Here is a 12,184-nt window from a genome sequence, read left to right as displayed (position 1 = left end):
GAACAGACCTAAGTCCAACCAAGATGAGACCGAAATTGTTAACCTGGGAGATGCAGAAAATACCAAAGAAACTCAGATCAATGTTCATTTGTCACCATCAGAAAAGGAAGAATACACAGAATTTTTGAAGGAATATGAGGACGTATTCGCCTGGTCATATGATGACATGATTGGTTTGAGTACATCTATTGTAGCGCACAAACTACCAACTGACCCGACATGTCCACCGGTAAAATAGAAGCTCAGAAAGTTTAAACTTGACATGAGTTTGAAAATCAAGGAAGAAGTCACTAAGCAGGTCAAAGCAAAGGTTCTCAGAGTAGTAGAATATCCGACATGGCTAGCCAACATCGTGCTAGTACCGAAGAAGGATGGGAAGGTCAGAGTCTGTGTCAACTACCGGGATCTCAATCGGGCCAGTCCAAAAGATGACTTCCCCTTGCCAAACATACATATCCTGATTGACAATTGCGCCAAACATGAGTTGCAATCATTTGTAGATAGTTCCGCTGGGTATCATCAGATCTGGATGGATGAAGAAGATTATGAGAAAACGACCTTCATTACGCCATGGGGAATATACTGCTACAAGATGATGCCATTCAGGTTGAAGAATGCAGACGCTACCTACATGAGGGCCATGACTACTATCTTCCATGATATGATACCCAAGGAGATAGAGGTGTACGTAGATGATGTTATTATCAAGTCTAAGAAAGCTGCTGATCACATGGGAGATTTGAGGAAATTCCTCAATAGACTGCGAAGGTACAATCTAAAGCTGAATCTCGCAAAATGTGCATTCGGGGTTCCTACCGGAAAGCTACTTGGGTTTATTGTGAGTCGTTGAGGCATAGAACTGGATCCATCAAAGGTCAAAGCTATTCAAGAACCGCCACCATCAAAGAACAAGAAGGACGTGATGAGTTTCTTGGGGAGACTTAACTACATCAGCCGATTCATAGCACAATCTACAGTTATCTGTGAGCCGATATTTAAGATGTTGAAGAAGGACACCGCTACCAAATGGATTGATGATTACCAAAAAGCTTTCGATAGAATCAAGGAATACCTATCAACACCACCAGTCCTAGTTCCACCCAAACTAGGTAAACCTTTATTACTCTACCTTGCAGTATTGGATGGAGCATTCGGTTGTGTTCTGGGGAAGCATGATGAAATAGGGAGGAAGGAGCAGGCCATCTATTACCTTAGTAAGAAGTTCACCCCATACGAGGCTCGGTATTCTCTATTAGAGTGCACCTTTTGTGCTTTGACTTGGGTAGCTCAGAAGTTGAGGCACTACTTCTGTGCTTATACTACATATCTCATATCAAGGATGGATCCTTTGAAGTACATCTTTCAGAAGCCCATGCCTAATGGCAAGCTGGCCAAGTGGCAAATCCTGTTGAGTGAATTTGACATTGTCTACGTGACTCAGAAAGCAATCAAAGGACAGGCACTAGCAGATCACCTTGCTGAAAATCCCATAGACGGAGAATACGAACCCCTTACATATTTTCCTGATGAAGAGGTATCATTCATAGGAGAAGACATTGCAGAATCCTATGACGGTTGGAGAATGTTTTTCGATGGAGTAGCAAATTTCAAAGGAGTTGGCATATGAGCAGTCCTAGTATCAGAAACCAGTCAGTATTATCTGGTATCTGCCAAGCTCAGGTTCCCGTTCACCAACAACATGGCCGAGTACGAAACCTGCATCTTAGGGCTCAAGATGGCCATTGACATGAACATCCAAGAGTTGCTAGTAATTGGGGATTCAGACTTACTTATACATTAGGTCCGAGAAGAATGGGTGACCAAGAACTCCAAGATATTCTCTTATCTGTATCACGTACAGGAGTTGAGAAAGAGGTTCATAAAGACAGAGTTCCAGCATGTTCCTAGAGTCCAGAATGAGTTTACTGATGCATTGGATACCCTATCATCCATGATACAACATCCAGATAAGAACTTTGTTGATCCCATTCCAGTAATGATCCATGATCAGCCAGCTTATTGTGCTCATGTTGAGGAAGAAGCAGACGAAAAGCCTTGGTTTCATGATATCAAGGAATATTTGACGAAAGGAGAATACCCAGAACTTGCAATTCCTACTCAGAAATGTACACTTCGGAGGTTGTCCAACAATTTCTTTCACAGCGGAGGAATCCTGTACAGAAGGACTCCTGATTTAGGATTTCTAAGATGTGTCAACGCAAAAGAAACATCTAAACTGCTAGAACAAATCCACGCTGGGACCTGCGGTCCATATATGAATGGCTTTATTTTAGCGAAGAAGATACTCCGGGCTAGTTACTTCTAGATGACTATGGAGACGGATTGCATCCAATACGTTCGAAAGTGCCACCGCTGCCAGATACATGCAGACATGATAAAGGTGCCTCCAAATGAGCCGTGGCCATTCGCTTCCTGGGGAATGAATGTTATCGGACCAATCGAACCCGCTGCATCAAACGGACACAGGTTTATCCTAGTAGCAATTGATTATTTTACCAAATGGGTTGAAGCAGCATTTTATAGGGCAGTGACTATGAAAGTCATGGCAGATTTCGTCCGCTACTGTATCATGTGTCGGTTCGAAATTCCAGAGTCAATCATTACTGATAATGGCTCCAACCTCAATAGTGATTTGATGAAATCCATGTGTGAAACCGTCAATATCAAACACAAGAATTCTACAGCTTATAGACCTTAGATGAACGAAGTGGTAGATTCCACCAACAAGAATTCAAGAAGGTACTAAGGAAAATGATAGAGAAGTATAAGTAGTGGCACAGGAAGCTCTTATTTGCTTTATTGGGATGCCGTACAACAGTCCACACATCGATAGGACCAACCCCCTATATGCTGGTTTACGGTACATAGGCAGTCATTCCAGCTAAGGTAGAAATTCCTTCCTTAAGGATCATATCGGAAGCAGAGCTCGACGACACAGATTGAGTGAAGAGTCGTTACGAGCAACTAGCTCTTATAGACGGAAAGAGAATGAATGTAGTTTGCCATGGTCAGCTCTATCAGAACAAAATGTCTAGAGCCTTCAACAAAAGAGTCAAGCCGAGACAGTTCACACCGGGGCAGCTAGTGTTAAAGAAAATCTTTCCACATCAAGATGAAGCCAAAGGGAAATTCTTCCCCAACTGGCAGGGTCCGGACATGGTTCACCGGGTTCTAACAGGAGGAGCCCTCATACTCGCAAAAAATGGACGGAGAAGTCTAGCAAAGTCAAACAATTCAGATGCAGTCAAGCGATACTATGTGTAATCTTTATGCTTTCCTTATATAATATGACTTGAACTACACCTGACCTGATTCCCGTTTAAGAGGGGATACGTAGGCAGCCCTATAGGTTCGGTCACAATTCAATAAAACTTCCATTTCCCCTGCTGTCACACCTTCTTTTTGCGCGACCGCCCCTAAGGGTAAATGCGCGAGGGAGTTTTTTCCAATTTAAGTGACAATATTCGAAATGAGATTATTTATTTAATTCAGAGTCGCCACTTGGGAAAGGTTTGGCTTTTGGTGTCCCAAGTCACCGGTTTATCTTGAATCCCAAATCGAGGAAAATATTCGACTTTCCAAATGAAGTCTGCGAACCAGAAATTCTAAGTAAGGAATTCTGTTGACCCGAGGGAAGGTGTTAGGCACCCTCGAATCCCGTGGTTCTAGCACGGTCGCTTAAATTGTTATAATGGCTAAATATCTGATTTAAATACATGTTGTGACTTATGTGCTTTTATTAAGTTTAAACCGCTTTTATTATTATCATTTATTTTTATAGAATTGCAACGTCGTGAAAATGCATCTCGAACCACGTCACAATCAATGCACCCGTAGTTGTTAACACATTTCGACTCCGTTGAGATTTGAATTTGGGTCACATAAATGCGCACCCAAATTTAAGAAAGTAATATTATTAAAAACGTGCTTAAGAGACTATCGCGTTATTATTTTTAGGGAGGGCCGTGAAATTCGCTAAATGGCCACTCCTGAAATCTAAGTAATTGTTAACATCTATTGAGGCCCCCGCAGTTTTGTGCGTCCTTATTTGGCGAGACTCGCCTCATTTATTTTAAGGATATCCTAAAGTGACCACATTTCTATCAATTTCGTTTCTAAAAAATAAAAGAGAAAAAGGAAAATCTTATTTAGTTACATGCTACAAGCATAACATATTACATACTAGATTAAGACAAATGTTAACAGAAAGGAATAAAAATTTGAAATTATAAATAAATACAAAAATCGACAAAATAATGTATTCAAAGAAGATTAATTATCCTATAACTAGGTTAACTCCGCATGATTATGTGAATAGACCGATAATTATTTTCGACTATTCAAAATAACATTAACCTTGATTCTTAGTGCTTATTCGAAAGTTTATTAGATCTAAACTTTAAGCCATCTTGCTAGATTCACGCCTATTAGATTAAAGTTCTTAACCCTGCAGCATTGATTCGTACTCCCAAATATGTAAAACCTACCGATTCTATAAAATTAATAGCCGCTTCGTTTAAATGGTGAGCCGATGCTAACATTAATTATTAATCTACACTATTAAACCTATATTGAAACAGGGAATTCAAACCAGAGAGTTGACATTAATGGTTAATCCGTTGGCATTAACTAACATAATATGAAAATTTGCTTGAAATACGCGTTAAAATCAAACTGGATCGGGCCATGACAAAACGGTTCAAAGATCCAACGGGGTACATATAAATGCCTGCTAATATTCGGTGTTATATTATCATCACCAACCAAACTAGATTGCTAAAACATATGGAAATATGTCTAATCGATCTAGCACAGTACTATTTAACAGTCCCAAAATCGAGTTCGAGTACGTTCCAATTCACACAAAGTAAATACAATTGGGATGAGCCTAAACAATCACAAACTACTTTATCATTCATCCTATTGCTACATCTTGAGCACTGATACTATGAAGCAGACAAGCATTCATTTATTCATTTCAACTTCATCTTCAAGCTTAACATCAACACATGGTTTCAGAAGTATGTACCTGGAAATGCTTACAAATGAAGAAGAAGATGGAAGCAGAAAAATCAGCGGGAGCACGAATGGCAGCAGTGACCACAAATAACAGTAGCGAACAACAGCAGTAGCAACAAATAACAGCAGAACAAATTCCAGTGAAAGATTTAGCTATAATCGATGGAAGCAGTAGCAGATAAACCCAGTAAACTCAAGGAAAAAAACAATCAAAAACCCAGCAAAACAAAACTTCAAACACAGCCAAAGCAGAAAGGGCCAGGTACGAGACAACAGTAGCTTTCTGATGTTTCAAAACATTCAAAGGAGAAAGCTGATAGACGCAGCTCAACAAGTTTTCTTTAGCTGACTGTCCACCCCATTTTTATCTTCTCCTCCTCTGTCCAGAACCCCCTCTCTGTTCTTTTTCCTCTCAAAGTAGTTGGTCCTAGGGTGTTAAGATGGTGGCCGGCGGCGTTGATGCCGCCGGGTTTCAAACGAAAGGGGACTAAGGCAGCTAGGGTTTAAACTCAAGTCCGTCTCTGAAATGAGAGAGACGGAGGAACAGTGAGAGGAGGGGGGTCTGGCTCGGGGGTGCGGGGTGAAAGTGGGTAAGCTTATATATGGGGTGAGTGATTTGATATTGGCCATTGGATCGCCAATGATCAACGGCCGTGATCTTTCCACTTAAGGGAACGACGTCGTTTGGTCTCATGCTGGGAATGGATCAAGCCGGGTTTCAGTGGGTCGGATCAGGTAACGGGTAAGGAAGATGGGACGAGGGCCATCAGATCAAATTGGTTTGAACGGCTGAGATGGGTTGTTCTTGAAACGACGTAGTTTTAGTATCAAACTATGTCGTTTGGTGGCCTGGGAGATGGGTCTCTTGGACCGGCTGCCTTGGGCTGCTTTTGGGCCTCGAATTTTCCTAAAGAAACTGGCCCAATCTGATTTTTAGACCAATTTGCACTCTTTTTCTTTTATTTTCTAATTTAAAACACAATACCTAATTAAAGTAAAACTAAACACATATTAATTAACACTTAACACAATTATCACACACATATTAAAATATTTAAATAGGTAAAATCATACCATGGCAACAAAACATAAGACGAAAAGCATACTTTTGCGATTTTTCTTTAAAAACCAAACTATGATTTAATTAATTCCTAAATGTACAATTAAATCCTAAATAAGCATGTAATATATTTATTTTATATTTCGCGATTAACTACAAAAAAGTAAACATTTACGGACAAAAATGATTACCAAAAATGTCACGCAAATTCTCAAAATTGTACCCGAAGGTAACTTGTTTTATTTTCGATTTCTTTTTGGAGTAATTTCCGTGAAGCAAAATTCACGTGCTCACAGCTGCCCCTCTTTGCCCGAAAACACAAAGAGTTTTCGTGCAAAGATAAAGTGAGCGGGTATGAGCGATTTTTGCTCGTCGGGTACTCCGTGTGAAACATTTCTTGAAAGCATTTGACCGAACCTTTGCTTCAGAGGTTTCCTACATATCCTGGGCTAAACAGGAATCAGGTCAATGTAGTTCGGGAAACTTTGGTAGCTGGGACTACCCTAGGATTGCGATGCTTGCTGTTACTGCTGTTGCTGTTGCCACTGTTGCTTTACTGACCTCCTTATTACAACCAAAAGAAAATTGAAATTGAACTAACTACTTATGCCTGTCAATTGCTAGTTACAAGATTCCTATCTATAATTCTTTTGCAACTTGATCTTGGGTCTTAGCTGATTCTGCTTGTAGACTTCGATCCGAATCTTGATGCTCGCAAGTTGTAGGCGCCTGTTTATTTCTGCGGTATTGAGTGAAACGGGATTGGCGGAGCTCGGGAATTTTGATCAAATTTTGAGCGACCTGCCCTTTGTTTTGTTCCGATATTTGGGAACAATCTTCTTTTTGTTCTTTTCTTCTTTTTCTTTATTCTGTATTGAGACTCAAACCGTAGGTCATCTCGATCCATGTACCTCGGGGTCAGACCTGCTAAGACAAACGAAACAAACGAACGAAATTTTCTGCCCCAGTTTCACTAGGAAAATTTCGTGAGTTAATTGCCATAAAAATCCACAGGATTGATGAGGGGATTAGAAACCTCTAGTCTAAAAGGCGCAACTCAGGGATTGGAGCCCTGATGTCGCAAAAGGTAGACATGCGCAACTCAGGGATTGGAGCCCCAATGTCGGCTTAAAGAAAATTGCTCAACTCAGGGATTGGAGCCCTAATGCTGGCTAAATGGAAAAGTGCTCCACTCAGGGATTGGAGCCCTAATGTCGGCTAACAGAAAAACACTCAGTTCAGGGATTGGAGCCCTAATGCTGGCTAAAACAAAATGCTCAACTCAGGGATTGGAGCCCTGATGTCGGCTAACAGAAAAAACGCTCAGTTCAGGGATTGGAGCCCTGATGCTGGCTAAATGGAAACTTGCTCAACTTAGGGATCAGAGCCCTAAATTGGGAGGATTGCCAGGTTATACTGGAAACTGTCCGGGTTATGTCGGGAAGATTTATCGGGTTATGCCGGAAAAGGGAAAGAGTTCTCGGGTTATGCCGGTAGGTCATCGGGTTATGCTGGAAAGATTCATCGGGTCATGCCGGAAAAGGGAAAGAGTTCTCGGGTTATGCCGGTAGGTCATCGGGTTATGCCGGAAAAGGTCCAACGGGTTATGCTAGGAAGATTCATCGGGTTGTGCCGGGAAGATTCATCGGGTTATGCCGGAAGATTCATTGGGTTATGCCGGGAAAGTCATCGGGTGATGCCGGAAAAGGTCCAATGGGTTATGCCGGGAAGATTCATCGGGTTATGCCGGGAAGATTCATCGGGTTATGCCGGAAGATTCATCGGGTTATGCCAGGGAAGTCATCGGGTTATGCCAGGAAGATTCATCGGGTTATGCCGGAAAAGGTCCACAGGTTATGCCGGGAAGATTCATCGGGTTATGCCGGAGAAGTCATCGGGTTATGCCGGGAAGATTCATCGGGTTATGCCGGAAAAGGTCCACGGGTTATGCCGGGGAAGTCATCGGGTTATGCCGAAAAGATTCATCGGGTTATGTCGGGGAAGTCATCGGGTTATGCCGGGAAAGGTCCACGGGTTATGCCGGGGAGATTCATTGGGTTATGCCGGTAAAAGGTAAGAGTCCTCGGGTTATGCCGGGGAAGTCATCGGGTTATGCCGGAACGGTCCACGGGTTATGCCGGGAGGATTCATCGGGTTATGCCGGAAAAGTCATCGGGTTATGCCGGAAAAGGTCCACGGGTTATGCCGGGAAAATTCATCGGGTTATGCCGGGGAAGGTCCACGGGTTATGCCGGGAAAGGTTCATCGGGTTATGCCGGTAAAATCATCGGGTTATGCCAGGAAATATCCACGGGTTATGCCGGAAAAGGAAAAGAGTCCTCGGGTTATGCCGGGGATTTGGATAGAAAAAGCTCCTTGGGTTATGCCAGGGAGATCCGTGGTTTATACTGGGATAGTTGAGGAATGAGGTCCTATGCTACCATGATTTGTTTTTCTTTTGGGATTTTCATTTTTATTTCTTATCTTCTTTCTTTTCTTTGGTTTTCTTTTTTTATTTCCTTTTATTTATCAAAATGCATGAAAGAATTCTGGGGAAACTTCCTTTTGGTCGTTTTCCTGCTGCAAAGCTGTTTCAACACTCGCGCATTTCATTTCTTTTTGGGTTACACCTGTTTCTTGCACGGTTGCTTTGGATCGCACCTGTCTCAATTTTCCTAAACAAAGAAAAATTGTCAGTTTGAAAACGGTGGTTGGTTCGGTGGCCTTGATCGTTCCAATTTCTTGGTCTCGGCCTAATTCCTGTTGAGAAACTCTGCCATTGATTGGATTCACAGGCGACCCCTTTTAAACTGATCAGACTCGCATTTCCGGATTTTGTGATGATTTGCCCGTGTAAGGCTTTGGTTCTTTCATCCCATTCTGCTTGGGGATTTTTTACGAGGCCAACTCAGTGGGGATTTTTATTGGGGAGACTCTGTGGGGATTTGTACAAGGCAGACTCGTTGGGGATTTGCTGGGGCAGACTCTTTGGGGATTTTTACAAAGGGAATTTTTGATCCTCAAACCTAACTGTAATGGCTAGTCGCGTGGGACTTAACCTTTCCAACTTTATTTTGCCTTCGTAGGCCTTTCTTTTCTTTTGAACGTCTTTACTTTGGAAGCAAATCAACTACCATGGTTAGTCGGGATGGGACTGACGCACCACTGAGGCCGTGTATTTTCTTTGACTCTTGCCAGGCGGGGCCCTGTGAAACCAGTCCTGCCACCTTTTCTTTGTAATTGTTACGGAATCAGAGTTAGACCGAAAGGATTCAAAGAAAACTATGCAAAAGGAAAGCATATGAGTTTAAAGAGAAGCGTCCCTTTCGGGGGAAAAAGAAGGACTTATCTGGAGTGCATGCTGGCTTCAAAATGACATGCTTTTTGGACTGGATGTCCGATCCGTATCAAACTCCAGCTTCTCATGAACCTATTGATCCGTGTTTCCAAATCGGAGAACCTTTCTAGGACTTTTAGTGATGAAGTATCCTTTTTCCAGCCGACCACACCCTTTGCAGGTTTTCGCTAATCGACCTCTCTCATTTTTGATTTCTCTACTCTCATCGCCTCATGGTGCCCGAAGGTTTTCACCGATAAGACTCTCTCATTTTATTCTTCTCAATTTGACTTCTATCAGATTCCAACAATGATGTTTTCCACTTTCCTGTCTTTGCCGATTGATCAGAAGGACTTGGACAAGGTTTAAGGTGAAAAAGAATTTGGATTGAATTACAACTTTGGAACCTTTTGGGCGGGATCATTGCCGAACCATTATAACTTCTGCCCCAGTTTTAACTTTTGGGGGACTTCTTGGATTTTTATTTTGGTGTGACTGAACCCCAAGGAGAGGTTGCCTACGTATCCTTTCGGAATCAAGTCAGACGTAGTTCATGCCTCTTTTGTTTATTTTTTTTTGGATTTTCTCTTTGTTTTTCTGTTTTGCTTTGTTTTTCACTTCCTTTCCCTTTTTCTCATTTTTTTTAGTCCGCTAGGCAATTGCCTAGGGTTAGTTTTATATATAATCATTAAAAATACGAAATACAACGTCATGATATCCTACGAACTGAATGAAATATAGTTTGAACTTAACAAATATCCTATTATCAAAATTGAGTGATGCACTCAACATTGATATCACATTAATGCTATTAAACTTTGTAATATAATTCAGCATCCCCGAAAGTGCATTTGAAAAGCATAATGCAACATTCTCATTTTCGTTGTCTTTTTTTTTTTGTATATATATTTTCTTGTTTTTTTTTTCTAATTCTTTCTTCTTCTTCCCCCTTTTTATTATTTGTCTTTTTTTTTCATTTCAAATTCTCTTTTTCTTTCATTTTATTTTCAATAATACTTTCAGGTTCCAAAGAGGGTAATCAAAGAAGAGTAACCAACTCAAATGGGTTTGCAAGGGTTGATAGTGTTTGGGTAGCGAGAATGAAAGCCTTCGTCATCTCAAATGGAAAATATTAGAACTGTATATTGGATCCAATATAGTACCTTTTGACCGCATTTGCATTGGCAGTTATTTCAAGGGCATTTCCTTCGATGCCGCCCAAATACAAATGCTCCTTCTGGCAATAATTTCCATGACGTATGGACCCTTCTTTGTCGGTACAATTGCTCGTGACAAACTGCAGTCATTAAGGTTAACATTCCGCACGGGTCTAAACCCACTTACTGTCCTCAAACTCTGCTTCAGTGACGGACATTTTCCAAACCATGAACCAATTTTCTTTAGTTGTTCCTATTTTCTCAAACTCTTTATATTTCAAATTTTGACTCATTATTTGAAGTCTGACGGAGTTCTTGGGATCTGGGCATGAAGTCCGCAAGCATGTCATGTTATTTAAAGCTGCATTATCAGAATTGAAGAGAACTAAAAAAAGAAAATATAGCAAAACTCTGAAAAAGAAGGTGGACGATGAAACATGATTTCATTTCTTGGAATTGGGAAGATAAAAAGGGTTGACATTCAGGAAATTAAAAACAGGAAACTAAAGAAAACATCTGAGTTACACCCTGGGGTAGCTCGCGATGCAGAGAAAGTGGCAGGACAGGTCCACTAGGACTCCCGCTTGATCAGGAATGGCGTAGCCTTCCAGTTTTGAAGCTTGGCGCTTGGTCCCATATATGGTACCTCAGCGGTGCTAGTGCCCTCTCCTGGCTGGACCATGTGTGTTTCGCATAGCTTTTTCCTCATTGCCTCACATATTCCCTCACTCTCTTCGAGTGTGAACACCTCATCATCTTCTTCTTTATTGTACTTTGGCTTCTGTGGTATGCGTCCAATAACCACTGGCTCATTCAGCCGAGGTGGTTTGATCGTCCCCCATACCACATAGGCCTGCTTGGATACATCAATTTTCTTTTCCGGTTCAGCCTCGGTGATTTTACTCTTCTTTTCCCCTTTCTCTTGCTTCGGGGTTGCCTTGGGCTTCCTTTCTGTATTAGCAATAGCAATTATGGCCTTAAGCGCCGGATCAAATTCCTTGTCTTCACAAATCATCCCAATTATCGGCCCGTTGTTGTGGGCGGGTAGCGGATTATTGGTCACATTTGGGACATCCTCATCTTTCAACACAATCTTCCCTTGCTCTAACAAATTCTCTACCGCTTGTTTCAATGTCCAACAGTTGTTTGTATCGTGCCCTTCTACCCCTGAATGGTATGCACACCTGACACTCTGCTGGTATGATGGTGATTCTGGGTTTTCCCCGTTTGGTGGTATGGGCTACAACAAATTCATCTAGACAAGCTTAGGGAATAGGGTGGAGTAGGGTTCACCAATTGGTGTATAGTTGGGTCTCCTGGATGGTTCCCGAGGACGGAAATTATTCTGGGAAGGTCGAGGATTGTAGTGGTTTCTGTGAAGAGGCTGATTTTTGGGATATGGAGCTTGGCCCCGATTGGCTTGCTGCGGCCGCTGGACATAAGGCTGGGTACTCATGACCATGTAGGGTTGAGGAGCATAGGTCACATTTTGGTGGAGGAAATAATGTTGCGGGGTTCTTTCTGAAAAACAGGGCCTGGGGTTATGATATTCTCCTGCCTCTGATGCCGTCATGGATGTCTCTTCCTTTT

This window comes from Nicotiana sylvestris, chromosome 8 (assembly GCF_000393655.2).
Source record: "Nicotiana sylvestris chromosome 8, ASM39365v2, whole genome shotgun sequence".
In the NCBI taxonomy this organism is placed as follows: domain Eukaryota; kingdom Viridiplantae; phylum Streptophyta; class Magnoliopsida; order Solanales; family Solanaceae; genus Nicotiana; species Nicotiana sylvestris.
This window is presented reverse-complemented; position numbering follows the sequence as displayed.